Source organism: Protopterus annectens, chromosome 3.part1 (genome assembly GCF_019279795.1).
Source record: "Protopterus annectens isolate FY-2018-M chromosome 3.part1, PAN1.0, whole genome shotgun sequence".
NCBI classification, from domain to species: domain Eukaryota; kingdom Metazoa; phylum Chordata; order Ceratodontiformes; family Protopteridae; genus Protopterus; species Protopterus annectens.
In genome coordinates this window covers 799,595,262-799,619,418 of record NC_056732.1, presented here as the reverse complement: position 1 = coordinate 799,619,418, position 24,157 = coordinate 799,595,262, and positions in this window count along the sequence as shown.

Genomic DNA, 24,157 nt, shown 5'->3' with positions numbered 1-24,157 from the left:
GCAGGCTGAACCTCTACGTGTGTCATGAGGGCATCAAAATGGTGTAGCAGATCCCACAATTCTCTGCAGAGCTCCTTATGCACCAGACCCTGGACCTGACTTCAGGTTACATGATCCTGTCTGTGTGCGCTCTGGTGGTGCAGGCACCATACCCTGAGATGGTTCCACCTGAAGGTAGTGCAGGACCAGCAGATGACAAGGTCCCGGGTTGGGTCCCAGACATGCTGTGGTCTGGTGCCATGGCCAGATGAGGTGGGAGATGTGGTTCTGCTGGGAACAACCTTCCCAAACGTGCTATTGTGTTGCAGTTTTAGAACATATGTGAATAGTAATAGTCAACACAACACAGGATTAGTTATAACTGCATGCATACATATTCCAAGTAACCCAAAACACCAGATTTGGAGCAGTTGCATAGCAAACAGAACACATGCATATATGGAACCACAGTGGCCATTACAATGGCATGCAGGTTACATTGTTAGCAACAGGCCAACAATGATAGTGTTTTAACATGGAACATGAATAGAAACACATTTCAATATTTGTTGCACAATAGGATATATGTCCCAACAGTAGGTTTGGTGTAAACATACCCATTGATGTGTGTGTTCAGATTATTTTTGCAGATATGTTGGGGGGGAGATGTCAATTAACAACAATTATATCCTTGCAGTATGAGGTCCTCGCACCTTTCTTCCTGTTTATGTCTTGCAGGTACCATGTCAAGAGAGTGACTGCCTGCATTCTCTCCACAGGAGAATAACATCCTCATCGTCTTCATGGTGCATCACCATGGAACCCTCTTTGGGCATATGGCCCATGATCTGCAGGAAAGGACAGCCCTGTGGAACTATCAATTCACAGGTTAAATGACATCAGCCTGCATAACCACAGTTATGAGCAGGTGCGATATCGTTGAACCAACATCATCCACCATGAACGTCAGCATGCTGCTGCAGTTAGGAGGGACCAGCTAGCCTCAGGTTGGGCTAATGCTATCCAGCCCTCACTGACACATGTTGAAGAGCTCCTCGCCAGCCTTGGGGCACCTGCCTGCCAGCCAAGTCAAGAACCTGAAGATAGCATTGTGGAGATGGGTGCTACCCAAACAATGGATGAGGAGCATGCAGGTAAAGCCCCAGGGTACATTAGTAGACCACTGTTGCTTATCCATCTTCACCTGTAAAGTATCTTCATGCATATGTCAGATAACATAGTCTGTTGCTGCAGTGTAGTAATGAACAGATGTGCATAATCTGTAGCATTGTGAGTTTGTACTGTTGATGTACTGACATGCTGTTCCCACATAGTAGCAATGTCACAGGTGTGGCAACTGACATCATATTTCTCACACAACTATGCAGGCCCCTCTAATATACCTCTGGGGCAGCAGCCTGTAGTTGGTCAGTATGGAGGTCTTTTGTTCAGGTTTGCCAATACACCGGCAATGTTATGGCCATGGCATTTGCCATGCACACATTTAACACACCTACTAATAATGCATGTTGTACATGTTCACTTATTGTTGCTGTTAACTGCACTGCATCACAGTGGTCACCATGGTGGCATATCTGAAGGGTATGTAAGAGTCCTGTAGTATAACTAACAACCTGTCAGTACAAGATGTGTGGACAGAGATAAACATAATGGTAGGACAAATGGCCTACAGTAGGGACATGTCGGAAACATTACCCTTATACAGTGGCTACAACAAAGTATATACCAGTATTATAATGGCAACTGTTACAGATCTACACAGTGGCATATCACAATACCACATTCCACAACCTGTAATGTGATCCTAACATAAGCAATGAATGTGTAAGATGGAATCCTATGTTAGGACAACAAATATGGGGAATACATACCTTAACAAACAATGGAAGCATATGTGTGCACACACTCCAAATAACATATTGTGGAAGCAGCTTTTGAGGTACTGCAGCATTCACTCATCTTCAGTATGCACCTTCATTTAAGTATGGGTCCTCAATGTCACACCAAGTTATGGTCTGCTGTCCAAGAAGTATGTCTATGACATTTGCCCACTCACCTGCAACAGAGGCAGCTGTGGCTTGCACACATCTTACAAACCATGGAATGGATCCCATACCCAAAAGGTACCACTCAGGAGTGGAAGACGTAGCCTTACCTCACCAATGCATATACCATGGCACATAGTGCAGACAAGCATGTATGTGACGCTGAAGTATGGGACCCCATTAATGTAGAAAATAAACAGATGCCCATCCAAGACAGATGACAACACATGTTGCAATCTGGTGATGGAGGCTGCCCAGACACATGAAGCAACACTGAGGGACTTGCAGAAATGTCTAGCAAGTACTGCCTGTGCAGTACCTGTGTTGACATTTATCTGGACTCTGCATAAGTGTGGCCTATGGGTTAGGGTAATCAGATGGAAGAGTTGTTCCACAGGGAACATCATCCAGGGATGTCTACAGGTAGCATATGCATAACATCAAGTCTCCCAAAGGCATGTGTTGCAATGTGTAATGGTGTACCAAGACCAAGGCTGAAACCTACAGACAGTATTAATAAAGATACATGTGCTGCACAAGTAACACCTCATTCTACCTTAGGCCCTCAATCCCCATCTGTACCTTGCTGGTGCCAGTGTACATATTTAGGTTTGCTGTTCATTAGCAGGAACTAGGCCGGTAAATATAGTGTTCTGAATTTGGGACACTGCAAAATGACACTTGTGTGGCCCATAGTTGTCAAGCATCTACACAAAGGCTGAGGATGGGGAGAGATGTCATCCTGAAACACAACAGTAAACTGAAGCATACATCCAAAGCTTGATAAGAATGTCTGTATCTGAACACAGTCAAGGTCATGCATTGTGCCAGACATAACCCTGACTCCACAGCAATAGTGAAGGCACTGTGTGACCTCCAAGGGCTGTATACGTGAGCTGACCTTGCAGTCTGACAGAGTTGGGGGACATTTGTATGGCGGAGTGACCAAATAATAGCAAGTGAAGATGGGCCATGCTACTATATACCTTCCAGGAATAGTGACTGCTGTAGTTCATGTAACTGGTGCTGCAACAAACCATCATGTGAAGGGTGTGTACACCTATGCAACCTACATATTGTATGCATCCCAATCAACATCTGCACAACTAACACATTTGTTTGATACTACATTTGATTGCACAGGTTATATGTCACATAACAGGTGTGTGTAATGTTAGCATATACAGTATTGTGGTGCCATGGCATATCAGGGATGAGGGTAGCATGTCAATAAGGGTGTGTACACTCCTCATAGCCACAGTAATCTTTGGAGGTTGTCAGTATAATTGGATTTTATTGCTCATACATGCATTGCTGATGATGAGATCTGCAAATCGGACACCAGGCATTCACTATTGATATCTGTCCTCATAATCAACCCAGGTATGTGTCAGACAAACACATAGGGGCTGTGAGCAACAGAGCCAACATAACTGCCACACATATACACATTCAGCAATGGTGTATACACTTGTGAGGTATGGTGCACAGTACATGGCAGGGTGCTGAACAGATGCACAGCAATACTGTGTAAATGGGTGCAGTGTATTCCAGGGGAAAGGGCATCACCTAGTAACACAACTCATGCATCACAGAGATGTATAATGTTGGTAACAGGGATTGAGTATAGCTGCAGTGCATGCTGTTGAGTGCCATATGTCATGCATGTTGACAGTTGGGTAATGAGAGGTCTGTGTAACATATTTGTGCCACCTCACCTGTAAGTGTGTGTGTGTGTGTGTGTGTGTGTGTGTGTGTGTGTGTGTGTGTGTGTGTGTGTGTGTGTGTCTAGAGGTAAGCAATGACGTATAGGTCTTAAAATACATTTTCAGTTTTCCCCTGACAGGTGGTGAGGTGGGCCAGGGTCCCTCCTGCAGGCAAACTGATGTTAGTGTCCATACAGACTCTGACAATGATGATAGCTGTGGTGAGGCACAGGCGGGGTTGTCAGAGGCTGAAGCTGTGCCATCGGTTGACATCCCACTGTTATCCATCCCATCCCACACACAGTCACATTGCCTATACATACCCCTTCACTAGTGGCCATAGATGAGGGACAGTTGCCAGGTGGTGACATGGGACAGGACAGTGTGGTGACTATGGCAAGTGCGTCTGTACACAGCAGCCATAGCCAGATTACTGGCGAGGTACCACACAGGCAGATGTACAAGGGTGCTCATAGGAGGGCTGCTGGACATCTTGCCCCTGGCAGAAGTGTCCCAGCATGTGTCACCACACGCATGTTTTGGGCAATTATGGAGGCACAGGCACTTATGGAATGTTATACCAGACAGGGTCTGTGGCTCCAGAGGGCTACTCAATCTGCTGTTATTGACAACATCCATGATCTCTCAGGTGTCCACCGTTATTTTGCAGAGGTCCTGGATAGATGGTTGGATGACATGGTGGGAATCCTCGACTGTGCTATTTCTGTGTTAGAGCATATAGTGGGAATAGGGTGACAGCCACGTAGATGTAGGTTAGCAAAACCAACAGGTGGAGGTCTACGTGGACATGCAACAAGTCAGAGCCACTCCCGTAGTGATAGTACCAGCACCAGCACTGCAGGGGGGTGCTGTCCAGACCAGAACACAGCAGGTCACGTGCATGTGGCCCTGGCAAGTCCCAAAAGGGACCCAGATCCAGTGGACATTTGTCATCAGGGGAGTGTACCATATCTGGTCTTGTACCCAGTAGTGCCCGTGGAATCCCTGGCAGGCACAGTTCTCATGTCCATGGCTGGAAATAGTGAACTGCACACCCTGCCATGTACAGTCTGCAATTGTCCAACAAACCCCTGTATAGGGCAGCCACATTGCCGAACTGTGTGTATACACACACACACACACACACACACACACACACACACACACACACACACACACACACACCACCAACACAGCTAGGCACCTTCATACCTACACACACCACATCTGCACAGCCCAATTAATAATGAAACCCCCAAACACACACACATGATGTCAACCAAATGGCTCAGCCTAGATCTCTGGCAAACCCACAACACACCCTGTGCACATAATTGACTTCAACAATTGGCTAAGCTTCTGGTGTCATTCTAAGGGGATCCAGTATCTGTCTGCCTGGGATGACATGGTCGACAGACCACGATGCTTTGCCAGAGATGACCTGCACCTGTCACCCCTGGGATTTTGGATACTGGCTAATGGTCTTGCCACCACTATAGTGCCTTTTTTTAAGCAAGGTTCAAATGACATTCACCACTGTAACAGGAACAGGCAAGCAAAAACTGAGGGTAATGCTACTCAATGCTAGAAGTCTAAATCTCAAAATGCACTCACTCGAGGCACTCCTTAAAATGGAGAACATTGATCTGTTCAGTGACTGAGACCTGGTTTAAGGCTCTAGAGAGCACCCCTGCATTACCAGCATATAACTCATACCACACTTTTCGGCCATCTAACCTGGACCAGAACACCAAATGCGGAGGTGTGTCCATATTCATTAAGGATATCCAGGCTAGTTGCACAGCATAATGCATCAGAGGTTATTCAAGTGCAACTAACTCTGGGCAAAACTGCAATCCAAATTGTAGCTTGCTACAGATCCCCCACCATTCCCCAGGATTCCCACTCCTCTTTTCTTTATATACTGGAAAATATTAAGGTTCAACCAAACACCCTAATAATGAGTGATTTCAACTACCCCACCATTAATTGGGAAAACTACTCATGTGCCAACTCCTTCACTCAACACTTTCTGGAATTCATAAATTCCAATGCCCTGGATCAAATTATCCACACCCCCACCAAGGCCAACAATAGCCTAGACCTAGTCATTACCAACATGAGTGACCAGTGTTCCACACCTGAAGTCAATTCCTCGTTGGTCAGATCTGACCATAAGCTAATCACCCTAGATATCCCCATCCCACCCCCAACCACCATTAAGGAAACCACAGTAAAACATTTCTCCAAAGCCAACTTCATGTTCTTAAGACAGAAGCGGGGAACTTCATGGATCCCATGCAGATGGACAATACAGTTATGACTGCTGAATCCTACACAAATGCGCTCTATAAGCACTTTCACGATTGCATGGATTGTGCTATCTCAAACAGAACCAAGATGCTATCCTCCAAAAAAAGCAAGTCAATCTGGTGGTCCCCTGCTGTACACAAAACTCTACAACAGAAGGAAGAAATGTTGCAAAAGAGAGTAAAATCCTATGAGTGGAGGAGCTCCCTGGTCAGCCTCAGTAAGAGGCTGATATCCTTATAAGATCCTCTAAAGCTATCTATGAAAAAAGAAATTGCCACCGATTCTAAGGGCAACCACAAAGCATCCTATAGCGATGTCAAGAATCTCAATGGCAACACCCAGATATACTCTGAGTTACAGCACAATGGCACAAAAATTACAGAACCAAATGATATTGCCAACATCCTGGCAGATAGGTTCAGTGCTAACTTTACCCCCCTCTCACCCTCTAAAGGGCCCATATCTATACAGGAAGAATGCAAAGTCCCTGCAATCACATCTATGCAGGTAAAAGCTGCACTCTCTAAAACCAAAAACACAGCATCCATAGGACCGTACAACATCCCAGGCTGTGTTTTACATGAACTTCAGAACGAACTGGCTCCCCACCTAAGCACCATGTTCAATCATAGTCTCACGTCAGGCTATGTTCCCACTGAATGGCACACAGCAACAGTTATCCCACTTAACAAAGGGGGAGCCACCACTGATCCTGGGAACTATCGGCCTATTAGCCTGACAAGCCTGATCTGCAAGGCCATGGAACATATCATCATAAATAAATACATTGGTAACCTCCAAACACTGGACCCCACCAAGCTTGGGTTTGTGAAAGGTAGTTCATGCCTTCTGAACCTGATCGACTTCTTTGAGGTAGTCACCAAAGCTGTAGATGAGGGTAAGGTGGTTCACACAGCCTATCTTGACCTTGCCAAGGCTTTCAATACCATTCCCCATTCTGGAATTATAGCTAAACTCACTAAACTAGGTATAAATCCTTATGTCACAAGATGGGTTGCAAAATGGCTCACTGACAGAACCCACAATGTAAAATTTACAGACTCTAAATCTGACTTCAAACCAGTGACAAGTGGAGTACCACAGGGTTCAGTCCTGGGACCTCTCCTGTTTGTTATCTACCTCTCTGAAGTACAGGCTAACACAGAAGGCCTCTGGCTAAAGAAGTTTGCAGATGACTGCAGACTAGGAGCCATAGTTGAGTCCCCAAATGATGTGGACATCCTACAGAAGGGCCTCACTGAGACAGATGCCTGGTGTCAGAGGCATGGCCTCAAGCTCAAAAAGTGCATTGTCATCCCCTTTGGTAAAAACTCTGTACCCATGAACTACCACATAAACGGCAGTCTACTTAATGCCGAATGTGTGATGAGACCTTGGGACCCAGGTGGACAGTAGTCTCTCCTTTGATAATCACATCACCACAGTAGTCAGAAAATCCTTCTGTGTTGCACACCTCATCACAAAAGGGTTCTCATCCAGGAAAAAAGAGATCATTGTTCCCCCTCTACTCAGCACTCATTAGACCCATTATAGAGTATAATGCCACTTTTGGAATGTATAAAACATCTGCAGCAACCGGAAAGGCCACAGAAGTATCTCACAAAGAGGATTACTGGCCTCAAAGAAATGCCCTACACTGACCGTCTCAAAAAACTCCAGCTTTACTCTGTAGCATATTGCCTACTCTGAGGAGATCTGCCTAACATATAAATCTATGTTAAACCCAGAGCTGTTGGACATGCTACACTTAAAGAAATCTCAATGCCTCAGAGCTACATGCTCTAGGGACCTAAGCCTTGTCACCACAATAAACAGGACATGCTGGAGGGATAGATTCCTGTCCCAGAGACTTCCTATACTCTGGAACAAGCTACCCATCTATGTCAAGCAAAGTTCCTCATTAGCACTCTTTAAGAAAAATCTTGATGAATGGATGGGAAATAGGAAATACACACCGGGGATCACTTCTGTGGCTCTGCTCAATAGGAGCACAGGAAATTAACTTTCTTGGGTGGCGTAAGCCAGGGGAATCTTGTTGGCTAGGCTTACTTAGTCCTTTGGGTTGATAACCTAGTGCCTACCTGGGAACCTATGATCCTATGATGATGCCTGTGCCACATCCCTGTCATCCATACCATCAATGCAGGAACAGGCTAATATGGTTCTGATGTACATGGTGAATGTACTAAGGTGTAGCAATGTAATGCTGTGTAACATGTTTTCAGCAGGAAAGTTTAATGCTTACATGTCAGGATGTGTAGCTGTCCAGCTATGATGCATTATAGCTGTTATTAACATTGACTGATAGTAGTCTCTATAATGTATTCAGTTTGTATTGTAGGTGTTTATGTGTCAGCAGGATGTTGATCTGCTGTTGTTTCCTACAAGGGGTATGGCACTGTGGTGACACGCTGACTGTGTCATATCCTGGGTACAGCTGAACACAAGTAACAGGTCTGTATAAGAGTTACTGCATGTGCCACATAGCTGATAGGTTTGAGAGGTATATGCAGGTGAGTGCATGGTGGCTGATATCTGCAGCTCTTCTACAGTGGGCAATGGTAAGTTTACTGGGTGGCACACACCACATGTTTGTGTATAACACACACACACACACACACACACACACACACACACACACACACACACACACACACACACACACACACACAGACTTTGGTGTTGATGCAATACACAGAGAATACTGTACACATGGATGTACTTAATTTTGCAGTGAACCCATTTTAGCCTATGTAATTCCACCAAGACATAATAGGCAAAACATCACATGAATAAATAATCAGTCTGGTACTTTAATATCATTGATGATGGCACTGGCAGGGTATATGTCCCCTTCCCCAATGTAGTGCAATCCCAGTGTTGGTAAACATAGGTGTGCTGGCATGGGTGGCACAGCCCTACACTTTGGAGGGTGTGGGGTGGTGTAGATCCTCACATAGTGTGAGTGATGACTACTTAACCTGTTAACATAAACTGTACAGTATTACAGCAGACTAAGCATGGGGATACACACAACAATAACCCCAATGAGGGTGTATGTGTCCTCATTATCGACAGCCAACTATATATACCAACTCCAGTATCACTGTACAGCTATACAGTGGGAAGAGGGCATTTACACATCTACTACTAGTTTTGTTGGAATGAATTTCCAAGACATGATTCCTTTGAAATGTTAGCATTTGACAGTCAGTTCTCAGAGAGATGACCTCCTGGGACATGTATTTTCTGCAAACTGAAGTGGATCCCTTCACATACACACACACTTACTTGGCAACACTGAGAGAACCTCTACCTAGGTACTTATTGATACTAATGTGTTTGGCCTTAATTGCACACACTACACATCTTTTAGGATGAGGTGTGTCTCGTGTCTCTTGTTAAGTAGGGAACATCACCAGGCCTTGTACAGTATGGAAATGGGGGATGTACTGGGTGTTAATGGACAATATATAGTATGCAATACTGTCATATACACATTGACAAACACATCACAGTCATAGACACATCTGAGAGACCTGGGTTTATCAGTGCTAACTACCTTGTCAGTGAGTCCATTATGTTACAGATAATTTGCACACAGCACATGCATCATTGGGCTGGATAGTGTGCTCAGTTACCTGTATGGTTGATGGTGACAGTGGTCCTCATACAGTGGACCTTGGGACATGTACTGGGGGTACCATGGTGTAAAGACAGTATACCCAGCAGCCACACCTCACATTGGATATTTTACTCACTGAAACCCATGATAATACTCTGACATACCCACAATCACACATTGACCAAGACTGCGATACAACTCTTTGTCTATCTCATCAGTGCTACTACAGGGATATGCATTTATTGCACATGCCACAGGGATAGTAAGGTGATGGTTTGTCATGGCTCAACTAATGTCAGCAACATCACTATGCCTTATACTGTATGGCCAGGTGTATTGTATTTGGAGAATGTGGCCTCAGAATGCTTTATCCTACAAATATACCAACTTGCCCATATACACACACTTGCCAGGACTCAGAGGGTAACACATGCCTATCTACCCACTTTTGCAAAAGTGTTGTGCTGGTACTGCAAGCTCCAGGTAGCCCATATGGTGAAGAGTGTAACAAGGTACATTTAATGTCCATTACAGCAGCAGCCATTTCTAACTATGGCAATGGGGAGTATAGTGTGTGAGAAGGTCCTCAGGGTATTATCAACTGCAGGTGTACAAACACACAGACACTGTTATATTCAGCAATGCACACTGACACATTTGTCAGTACTGCAGTCCATAGGTGCAGGTGTTCCTAGGTATGTACCAGGATATTGTCCATGGAGAGATAAAAAGAGTAGGGGATGTGGGTACAGTGGTATCATGCCACCTGACATTTGTCAGCAGGCCACCTATCAACTGATGCCACATGAATGATCCTCAGGGTGACAGTTAAATGCAACATCCAGACATCTGGTTGTCTCTTGCAGAGGGCCAGTGATGTGCTCCAATTGACATGTATGCAACACATATTACATAACATGGCCAGTGTCTGGGTTGGAGACCTGTACTCAATTATGTTCTGTTGACTGTGGTAGTCTAGTTGAGGTATCACTGGCATGTGGTGCATACAGGGTGGGGTTTCCTAGCTTTGTCATTCATAACACAGCTGGGCAGACATGTCAGTGTCAGTCAAGCATAGATTGCCTGTGAGCAGCCAAGATGGATACCTGACATCTGCACATCTGTACAGAGGAGAGACAGAAATCAGCTAGCCAACAGGTTATGCATTAGGATTAATGTTTTGACAGACAGGCATCTGACACTGATAGGTATGCTATTATTAAATGACAGCAGCCCTCAATGACATGTCCTATACACATAGTAGTCTACAGTTAATATCCACATATCAGATCAATATCCAGTAGCAAGTACTTAATAACACACAGCTCACACACCAAGAACACGATGTCAGTACTCAGAGTCCAGCTTTGCATGCAAGGGCGTATGGTTCCAGTACTATAATCTGCAATCTACTCTTACTTGGGAAAGCACTGTTAACAGTAGTAACATAATGATACAATACAAGTGTAACTGCATATAATCTGGGATACTACACATGTATGAAACACATACAAAAGGAAAAAAAACTGTTGAACTAGCCATTTATTTATTTATTTTATTTATTTATTTGCAGTTTGTTTACCAGGGTGGTCCATTGGACCATGAGGGGCTCGTTTTCAATGGAATCCTGGGGAGAAAAGCTCCAAAGATACTATTAGTTAAAAATAACAGTATTACAAAATACAATTGTATAATTCTAAGTTACACAGAGCTACTAAGAAAATAAATAACTATAAATTTACAAGATACTGATACAGAAGTTAAAGAGAATGTAGAAAATAAATTATCAGAGTAGATAAAGAATGACAGTTTTAACAATAATCAAGTTAGTTCCAGCTGTTAAAGGTAGTGCATAGGACCCATATCAATATATTAAGGAGGAATAAAGAGTAACATTTACTAAGAAGGTGTCAGGATGAGAGCAAGAGCATTCCCAAAGTGATGTTAAGTTAGAGTAGAGAAGATATTTAAAAATAGAGAGACTGTTAGTGGTACAGATGAGAGGTGGGAAGCAGTTCCAGTGGCGTGTGAGGCAGAAGGAAACAAGATGTTTGCCAGATGGGTGGGATATACATATACCATATGGGCCATATATACTCAGGTGTCCCAGACAGTATACTCACACCCCTTGCTACTGTAATGACAGCACATAGAATCATGTTATGTACATGGAATTTAATACACTCATTAAAGATGCCATTGCTGTGCTATTTCATCAGACTGGAATGTGATCACTGATTAACAGGGTTGAGCCATGCTTAGAAGTGTAAGCATTGCTTTGATATAAATGCTAAGCAGATTTGCACACTGGTAAGTGAAACCTAAGTAGATTTTCATTTAACCGTACATTTGCACCGCTTATCTTTGGGCAAACCCATGCAAACCCGCTTAAAGCTGCTCAAACCTGCCTTAACCATTCTCTATCCAAGAGTCCTTCTGCCTAGCAAAAAAATAAACAGCCTTTGCAGGTCTTGCACACAGGACCCTGTACACTATAGTCACAGCAGTTAACCACTAAGACATCACAGCTGTGAAGATGATTGTTGTTTTTTCCAACATATCTGTCAGTAGACATACTGAATAGTAGTGAACAACCCCTTTGACTTCTACAATTGTGTAGTATTTGTTAGTGATAGTGTTTAATCAAGTATGTTGTTATATCTAAATATACACATATCAGATAAATATGGTGTGATACATCTGGGAAGGTATATACAACAGTCATGTTTACACATAACAAGGCTATGGATATACATATACATATATATATATATATATATATATATATATATATATATATATATATATATATATATATATATATATATCCATATGTAGATATATATATATATATATATATATATATATATATATGTCCCAACAAACCAAGGCAAAAGAAATAAGCAAATGCAGCCAAACTCAGTGTAGGCCCGGTACAACAAATTCAAGGGTTAGTCTTTTGCGATTCAATAGACCATAGTATAGGTAGAACTAAAAGCTTTTTAATAACCGTTAGCGCTTTCAAGAAACAAGTTCTCTTCCTCAGACGTTACAACTGTAAAACACATATCCAAACATTTAAATACAGGATTTACATCACACACACTTACATCACTTCCTGCTCACTGCCATATCCTTAAAGCAACAGTACTATCCTGTTCCTGCAAAGCAGACTGATATGACACACACACATTAAAAGCTAAAAGATCATAAAAACATATTCTAAATGAAACAATACAAACTGAAGGCAGTATACAAATAGTATAAAATATAAACTGACAAAAATCATCATCTGAGGGGTCTCGCTTTCAAAATGGGTTTGAGAGGGACATAGTCATTAAGTCCTACCCCTCTGTGAGCTGCCAAACGAAAAATCCATTTAATCTCCATTTGTTCTGTCAGATTAGTGAGATCCCACGCACCCCAGGTTTCACAACCTGTAGTACTTGAAACAGAAAAGTATGAGCACTGCCATGCCTAAGCATATGTTTAGATATGGCACTATAAGTTTCATTTCTCCCAAATGCATACAGGTGGTCCCTTATTCGCTCTCTGAGGGACCTGTTAGTTTTACCCACATAGAAACTGAAGCAGGTCTGACAGCATGCAACATATACCACATGCCTAGTGTTACAGTCAGACCTGCTCCTAATTTCCCAAAGTCGTCCATCATTCGAATTCCGAAAATACCTGGATGTATCCACAAACTGGCACTGTTGACAAGAGCCACATCTCTTGGTGCCGGACTGCCAGGCTGGAAACAATGGTTGTTCAATCGCACATAAATCTGGGAAACAGAGTAGCTGTTTCAAGTTTGACTTATTGCTGAACGCATACTGTGGACAATTACCTACCAGGTGTCGTATACTTGGATCCACTGTTAAGATATTCCAATTATCCATAATAGTATGCTGTACAAAGGATGTATTGTTACCCAGAGGTAAAGTTAAAAAAGTTTGGGTAGTTGGCTTAACTGGAACTTTCCTATCATATCCACGACTTGAAAAATAGGGTTTACCTCTAGTTCCCCTCATTCTTATCACATGCTCACATATATTATATTATTGATCTCTACAGGCATATAGCCTCTATCAACAAAAGAGATCTTCAGTGCCTCTAATTCTCTCAAGAAATCTTGATCCCGAGAGCATAGACGTGAAACCCTCAATGCTTGCCCCTTTACGATATTGGTAAAGACTTTTTTATTGTGCATACTATCTCTAGAAAGGAAGGAGTTAGTATGACAGGATTTCCTATATACACTAGTGTGGAACGTGTGCCCTACATAATGTACAGTGATGCGTGTGTGTGTGTGTGTGTGTGTGTGTGTGTGTGTGTGTGTGTGTGTGTGTGTGTGTGTGTGTGTGTGTGTGTATGTGTGTGTGTGTTTATATATATGGACCTAGGACTTTTGATCAAAAGATCAAAAGCCCAAATCCATTACCACCAATTGCACTTTAACGAAAGTACATTTATCGAAAAAGCGCTTTCGTTAAAGTATGTTAGAAAATCCCCACAAAATTTACTTGAATGCAGAGGGGCAAGCCCCCCATGCACCCCTGCCCCCATTCACCCCCTAATCTGAGGGACAAGGCCCCCACACACCCCTACTTTAATATTCTCACTCCGTGGTCACACTACAATGAGGGAAAAGGGAATTTTCCCTTACCGCACCATAGTACGACTGGAACAACAAGCATACTTACGCAAAACTGCTGCTTCTGTGAACATCACTTTCACCCAAATTGGGAGTCAGTGAAAGATGCAGTCGAGCATCTGTACTGATTATATATATATATATATATATATATATATATATATGTATATATATATATATATATATATATATATATATATATATATATATATATATATATATATATATATATATATATATATATATATATATATATATATATATATATATATACATATATATATATATGTTGCCTCACAGCGAGAGGTTCTCCTGTTTGATTCTTGGCTGGAGTGCCTTGTGTGTGGAGTCTGCATCTCCTCCCCACTGTTGAGTGGACTCCGAAAGACATGCGTGAATGGGTCTTCCTTCGCTGAAGGTTGGGCGTCAGGCTGGCAACTCGGCACCATAAAAAAAAAACATCTACTGCCAATCATTAACAGACCGGTGTTCCGCTATGGGAACCCCTAACCGGGAAAAGCCGAAAAGACCAACAATATATATATATATATATATATATATATATATATATATATATATATATATATATATATATATATATATATATATATAATGACTCACTTCATAATCTCAAAATACTGAAATCTCGAATTTCAGTTTTTCGAGACCATGAAATTGAATCCATACAACACCGAAATACCAAAACTGCAAAATTCAAAACACCTAAAACACAGCACACACCAGACAAAACATATACCACAACACCCACATCACAACATAAACAAACAAAAAAACACACATCCACAAACCTACAACACAAATAAGCAGTGGGGCAAGCCCCCATGCACCCCCCATACTCACCCTACTTATATATACTCACTCCAAGTTCACACAAACAGTAAACATAAGCAAACACACACACAGACACATTCTACAGCCCCTCACACACATCACACATATCAGCACATTTACATACACTCAAATTCCCACCCAAAAGCCTTACAAAACACTCACTTACCTGACATAACACCTAAATCCATGGCACCGCACACCATCCACAAAATTCCCGGACATTACGTAACATAAAGCCATAACTGCGAATTTGAGATATTTGAATTCGCAATTATGCACTTTCGCTACTTTCAAACTTCGACTTTATAGTCGACATTTCAGTATTTCGAGATTATAAAGTGTTTCCATTTATATATATATATATATATATATATATATATATATATATATATATATATATATATATACATATATATATGTGTGTGTGTGTGTGTGTGTGTGTGTGTGTGTGTGTGTGTGTGTGTGTGTGTGTATATATATATATATATATATATATATATATATATATATATATACATATATATATATATATATATCTTGAGCCACGGTGGTAAAGCGTTAGCATTGTTGCCTCACAGCAAGAAGTTCTCCTGTTAGATTCTCGGCTGGAGTGACTAACATGGATGTCACCATGTACTGACTGCAGTCATCAGAGTATGCTACTGCATATCTAAAGATAGGAAATGTGTGAGTAAAATAACACATGTAAGACTCCAAACTCTGGACAGTTTGCAGATAGACCTACAAGGGAGAGTTTCCTCAACCACATAACACTGTCATGTCAGACTTTAAATCATGTAGAACAGCCATATCCACACAAACCCTGTTAAACCAACATTACTTCAAAATGTATAACGTCTGCCGCATACATACTAATTAACGGCTTGCTGTTTGATCCGAATTGTTAACATTATCAGCAAATTACCTTGTGTAGACAATAGTGTCTCGCCAGATGGATTATATGTTTTATTTTCATAACAACACGAACTGGCTTAACTGTGCTGTGGCTTGAAGTGTAGCCCAAACATCATAGCCCTTAGCCAATACCGCCTTAATCTGCCGCTTATATATTATTAGTGGCTTCCTGCTCGTGAAATACTGCAGAATATACCTGCACATTGCTCTATGTAGACTTCTGAGTCTCACCAAACTAATCACAAGTGTTACTGTTCTAAACTATATCTTGTAATGTATATACGCTAACCGCTATAGCGTTTACCATGTGCTAAACTCCTACACAAGCGATATTGTACTAAACTATACCTTGTAATGTATATACGCTATTATTTCAGTCTGAGACTCTTTCTGTGACCTTACCACCGCTATAGCGTTCACCACGTGCTAAACTCCTACTACTGTAGGGCTGTCCTATAGTTTTGATGCCCTACTACCTTAGAGTATATATTATTTAACCAAATATTGTATTATCTACTACTACTTCTGCCTAATATACTTAGTCAGACTTTGAGCAGATTTACAGAGTAACTGCTCTCCGTATCTGATATATACATTTAGCTACTGTTACTGTTGCTTGATATATTCGGCTAGAATGTGTTTAGATTCACAAAGTAGCTGATCTAGGTACTATACTTGAATTAGAGCCTTTTGCTTTAGAGTGCTCTCTATTAATCATTCTGAACAGAGGACTAACCTCGCAGGCATGCTGCTTTGTTGTAATATGCACACTTGTTTGTGTAATTGTTGATGTTAGGTTTTGTATGACTTTTAAACAGTCTCAGTATTTTCTCTCCAAGGCCTGTATAGTTGCAACAGTATGATATAGTGACTTTTCCAATACCTATGCTAGGCAATTTTTCTTTGATATAGCAATATAATTTTGTCAACTTACTCTACAAAAGTGTTTTTCCCTTGCTATTATTGTAGCTCTTTATCCAACCTTATAGAAATTTAGTCCACTGTTTATTTGAATTGTATTGATTAATGATTACTATGTACTATTACTGCTTGCTATTGTAGAGTGTATGAAACTTCTATTTTTGTTTTTTGTGCTGCAAACCTTACTACCTCTTTTTCTCCTTTTTCTATAGTTCTAAAACTGTGTTCTAGTCTGTCTCTGCACCAAATACCTGTCATCTCCCAGTTGGACACCACTGAAAAATAGGGCAAAGTAAAGAAAACCTCTAACCAGCTTCCAAGACACACTTTGCTTTTGAAAGATAGTGAAAGTATGTATTGACACTGGTACACATAAACTGTTGTCTAATTGCTTGAAGAGACCCTTGCTTGGAAAACCCAGCCTCTCAGACAGGTTTGCCAGCAGCCATACCCTCTCAAAAGCCTTTCTTTTCTGTCTTGCATTGCTTCAAATACTACCTCTGACTCCCTTTTCTTTCTCTCTTCTGCTTTTCCTCACTTCCACTCAGACTACCGGTCTCTTACTGGGCATCTCCCTTTTCCTCCATAGTATCAGACCTCCTGGCGTTGTCTCAAACTTAGTTTTCTTGCATCATAACTCAGTCCTTATTTCTAAATACCTTTAAACTTATTTACACTGTTCTCAGCTTGCCTTTCTCTGCTCCTAGCTTTCTCAGTCTTGCCTATACTCCTTCCTTACTTGCACTTGCCATTCCTACTACTTTCCCCTTCTTTCTCACCCTGACCATCTTCCTATCAGTGTCCAAACCTGTGGCTACACTTTCTCACTCCCAGACTTACCTGCTGAATTTTCCAGACTTTGCTGATTGTCTTCATCAACACTCTGCTCTCTTGTCTCTACCCGCTCCGTTCGCCCTTCGTGCTCACTCCGCTCCCCTACCCTGCCCCCAAATTCCACCTGCCCCCAGTAGTCCTACACTTATACCGCCAGTGAACACACCCCCAACCAATCAGACACAATCTCCTATCCACATACTCAACCCCTCCCACCTCATACCACACCCACCTTTCTCAAACCTATCCTCCCACTACTACTTAAAGTCATAGTACTATTTCTCTTCTCTTATATCTTCTTCCTTCTCTCTCACCCCTAACATTCAAAATGTGTACATTATTCCTCCCTCTATACCTTGAACACTTATTTGCTTATCACTCTTACCTACTCTTGTAACTACTTATCTCCTAACCTCCTAATACCCACTCCTCTCTACTCTTGTGTTTCCCTAAACACACCACTTCAACTACCTTACCTTTTACTCCAATCACCTTAAATCTGACTACCAAACCTAACTACCTAATTGCCAGATACCACAAACTTGCTCACCTCAAGCTAAGCAAAAACTAAAAATGAATCTATAACTTACATAAACAATTCCAGCTCCAATATTTCAAACTCCTCCAATCTCTGTTGCATGGGGATATTCACCCTAACCCTGGCCCACATTACACAAATACTAATAGCTTCAAAAAACATGACAAAACTTCTTCTACATCACCTATCACCTATACCAATTCTTTCACAGTAGCTCATCTTAATGTACGAAGCATCTGTAACAAAATTTCTCAACTCCATGCCCTTTTAGATGTTCACCAATTTGATATCCTATGTTTATCAGAAACATGGCTAAAACCTACTACTAAGGATAATGAAATTACCCTCCCGGTATAATATCTTTAGACTTGACAAAACCAAAAGGAGTCGTAGCTATTCTCTACAAAGCACAACTTCAAATTAGTATAATAAATCTGAATCTTCCTCCAAACAATAATGCAGAAGTGATCAGCTCTAAATTGCAAATCAACCCTAGTAAAGCTATTAATATCATTTGTATATATCTCCCCCCAGGAAATAACACTAACACTCTAGAATGTATCCTTAGCTTGCTGTCGAACAACCTCCCCCAAGAAACACTTGTCCTAGGAGACTTCAATATTGATTGGAATTCCTGCAATAGTATAAACCCCACCTCCCACATAAACCTATATGGCTTCACACAACTCATTAATTGTCCTACCAGAACTAATAAATCCAACAACCACGAATCCATCTTAGACTGGATTTTGATTAATACCCCCCAACAAACCTACCAGTCTGGTACCCTCCCTGATGATCTAAGTGATCATTCATTAACTTATGTCATTAGACACAAAACCAATCTAACTTTACCTGCCACTTATAGAACACTACGAACAAAAAAGCATTTTAACTCTGAACACTTTCAAGCCGAACTTAAACAATGTAATTGGACCCCACTAAAATATCTCCCCCTTGATGAAGCAGTAGATTACTTTAACTCCACGTTCTTATCTATTCTGGATCAGCATGCCCCAAGTCGAACCATCAGAACCAAAACAAAAGTAGCACCCTGGTTAACTAATAACACTAAGCATAGAATCATTCTTAGAAACAAATCTTGGGCAAAATGGCGTAACACTAAAAACCTAACTGATCGCCAAAACTTTAGAGAGCTAAGAAACAGCACAAAAAGAGCCATCCTGACAGACAAAAAGAACTATTACCTTCAGTTGCAACAAACCACTAATAAGGAACCTAAAAAATTCTGGGCCAGTATTAATAATCTACTATCTCCTGGTCATTCTATTACACCTGACCCCCAGGACTCTAACCCTGAGAACCCTATACAAATAGCGAATGACTTCAACTCATTCTTCACAAACACTATCCAAACTCTTGCTAGTCATCTTTCTCCTGATACCTCTAACCTACTTCCACCTACATCAAACCCACCTCCCACCCTCCACTTACAACCTGTTTCTACTTCCTTTATTTCATCTCTGCTCCAAAAGATAAAACCTACCACTCCCTCTGCAGACAAACTGCCTGCAGAATTCCTGCAGGTAGGAGCTAAAGTCCTAGCCTACCCTATTTCCATCCTTATTAATAGATCTATAAAGGAAGGAATTTTCCCCTCTATCTGGAAGATATCTCATATTATACCACTACATAAAGGGGGAATGTCCAATGATCTTTCTAATTTTCGTCCTATAGCACTCCTTTCACCAATAGCTAAAATCATGGAAAAATGTATTCACAAACAAATACTTAGTCACCTTCTCAATAACAACCTACTCTCCAACTGTCAGCATGGTTTTAGACCTTCACATAGTACCACTACTGCATTACTCTCCTTCACTAACTCCATCAACACTAACCGTAACAACAACTATCTATCATCCTCAGTCTTCGTCGACCTATCCAAAGCTTTTGATATGGTGAATCATAAACTTCTACTACATATACTAAAATCTCTTGCTCTCGACCATCATGCCTTATCATGGTTTGCATCTTACCTTGAAAATCGTCAGCAGGCAGTACTCTGGAAAAATTCACTCTCAAATCTTCTCCCTATCTCTTTAGGTGTACCTCAAGGCTCTATCCTAGGCCCTCTTCTATTTTCAATCTTTATTAACGACCTACAATCTGCTATCCCATACACTACCTGCATACAATACGCAGACGACTCTACTATAATCTGTACTGCTACCTCTCAAACAGAACTCCAGTCTCTTACTCAAAAAGCTTTTAATACTGTAGAACACTGGTTCTCTCATCGCTGTCTACTCCTTAACCCCAAAAAAACCAAACTGTTACTTTTTTCACCTACTCGTAAATCTACTCCACTAAATTTTACTCTTACCTCCTCTGATGGTACTCTAATTTCTCCTGACTTGACCACAAAACTATTAGGTATAACTATTGATAATAACCTCAACTTTGACTCTCACATCAACAACACAATAAAATTAGTTAATAAAAAAATAGGAACCCTCTATAGAATCAAACCTTTCCTAACACCTACAGCAAGGTCCACCATAGCTAGATCTCACCTAATCTCTACTCTTCTCTATGCTTCCCCCATTTACACTAATCTTTCTAAACACAACATTAAAAAATTAGCAACATCCTATTATAATATAGCTAGATTCGCAGTAGGATCTCCTTTTCAAACTCATCACTGCTTGAACTTAAAAGAGCTAGGCTGGATTGAACTTCCTAACCAACTTGTACTTCAACAGCTCTTTATAGCTTATAAGATTTTATATCAGCCAGCTAACACACCTATACTTTCTAGCATTATTTCACCATACAATAACCTGAAACAACTACGTTCTTCAAATAAACTTCAGATTAATATTACCAAATCCAACAATTATGCAGGTGACTGTCTATTCTCCAACTCTGTTGGAAAAATATGGAATAAACTACCCTCTGATATCACATCTTTGACCTCTTTCCCACTTTTTAAAAGACAACTGAAAATGTATCTCAATAAACATTGTCTTTGCTCCTGCACTAATCCAGATTAACCTTATTTTTTCTTTCCTTCACCCTTTCCCTTGTTAACTTTCACTGCACAAAAAAAAAAAAAAAAAAAAACTATATTTTCTTGTTCTCTTAATATTATCTGTTTAACTTGTTATGATTTGCTTATGTTTATAAAGTAACATTTAATGCCTTTTTTATGATGATACTTGTTTCAACTAGTGGAGCTTTTCTCCCTGGGCCTCTACTGAAAATGGACATATATCCAGCTAGACTAGCCCGGTCAACAAATGTAAAATAAAAATAAATAAAAAAATAACAGCAATACTTACATTTTGTTCCCATGTCTGGAACATCCCCCTCCTGTTTGTTGGCCTGTCTCCACAGTGTATGTTGTAAGAGGTATTTCCAACTACCCTCTGTGATGCTGTTTGTCAAACACCCACATGAAGTCCTGCTCACAGTGAAGGAAAAGGCCCAACACCCACATGAAGTGCTTAGTTATAGGATTGTGTTTCCATGCAATTGGCTATAGGAATGATACCACAACTGTTCCACATGCAATTAATAAGTGTGGGTGCAATTTGTGCACAGGCCATCAGCTGATCATGAGCATTCCTGACAAAACTTAAGCTGCTACCTACACAAAACAAATGTGCTTTTTCACATCCACCAGAGAGGAGAGAGAGAGAGAGAGAGAGACAGAGACAAAGTAAGAAAAGAAGGGTGTAAGAGAGTAAGAGCGAAGCATGTTTATGTATGATCCATGGATGGAGAGTGGTATCTGGGTATTATAACAGTTGCCTATATTGTTTACTAATCCATACTGTCACATAGTAATTGCACATGGCTGTACACATTTATGGTTGAGAATTGTCTACAACAACCTCTGCAGTGTTTGAAAACTGTTGGCCTTGTAATGTGGACAATGGGACATATAGGCCCTCAATATAATGATGTAGCAAAACCCACAGTGCAATGGATCCTGTCAGTACACACTCACCCCAACAGGATACTGATGATACATGTACAAGCACGTACTTACCAGTACTGAGTTTCAAACCCTTACCTGACTATGTATTGCTATTACAGTGTTATGCAGTTATTGAACGTGCTACAGAGACAGAGCTTAGATGTTGAAAAGTTGTCCAAAGGTATCTTTGAAGGTGAGAGTGCTAAAGAAGGGATAAGGGAAGTGTTGTACACGTGAATGTCCACAAAAGCAGGTGCCAATGTAAACATACACACACTCTGTCAGGGAAACACACATCATAACAGTTGGCAGAATCACAATTAGAACCCCTACTTAACTAGTTTGCTATGCTACAGTATTATGCAGTTATTACAATCACCAAAGAGCTTATATGGCTTATATGGCCAAAGCAATATATCAAGATGAATGACATCAGCAGGCATGCTAAAGTAGGCCATTGGGAGGTGTAGTGATTGTGAATGGCTTCAAAATCATTAATCTACACACACACACACACACACACACACACACACACACACACACACACACACACACACACACATTTGCCAGTACTGAGATACATAGGTTCATTGCTTCTCAGGTGTGTAGTAGTGAATGTGAATAGGCCTGGTGGCTGTACAAGGCTAGGCAAAGGGAATACCTTGGCATCGGGCCACATGACAATGGTCTCCAGTGTAGCTCAGGGGTGTAGTCCCTGGAGTGGTCCCCACAGGTGGGTATTGTATTCACCATCCACTCATCTGGGTTACTATTGTGGCTGGCCAGTGATGTGCACTGCTTCCCATGTATGTGATAACATGGACAGTGTCTGGGCAGTGCACATGTCCCACACGCATGTTCTTTGACATGTGGAAGTGTACTTGAGGTCTCTGGGGCATGTTCTGTGTACAGATTGTTATCTTCTGATGTAGCATTCCTGACCTCATTTGGGGAGACCTGGCTATGGAACTGAAATTGTGCTTGCACCTACTCTGACAGCATGATACAGGTATTCAGTGGAGTTAGTGGCGTCTGTCCATACAGGGCATGTGTATAAGGCATAGTATTTCCTTTGCGGGTTACATTTGCAGACTCTACAGTTGTTGCACGCGTCCAGTGGGGAACATAGCAAAAAGACCATTGTAAGCATTTATTTTCCTACTGTAGGGATGGAACAGGCTGCCATGTCCTTTTACTTGCTGGATAACATACACTCAGTCAGGTGATGTTACACATCACAGTACTTTCTGATTTCAGTGGCACTGTTGTGGTCAACAGGCATGTAGTCCATTGCAATCACATAGTGGTTACTATCTGTGAGGCAATATGCAGGAAACTACCAATATAGTGGTTGTTGCCTAGACAAGTGTGCTTGTGTATGAGGCATGGGTGTAAAGTGTTCTCTGAGTAATACAAGGGTTGCCTATATTGTTCACCGATCCATAATGTCACATATAGGATTATGGATTGTGTACACCAGCCTCTCTGGTGTTTGACATATGTTGTTCTTGTAAGGTGGACATTGTGACATATAGTAGGTCCTCAGTATAAATATTTAGCAAAACCCACCCCACAATGCATCCTGTTATTACACAATCACAGCAACCTCCACACAGGATACAGATTACAGACACACACACACTTGCCAGTACTGAGATTCAAACCCCTACCTACCTATGTATTGCTACTACAGTGTAACACATTTATTGCACATGCCACAGAGCTTATTGGATGGATGTTGTCCCAAGGTACCTCTAAGGTGAGGAACATCACCAGCCCTTGTA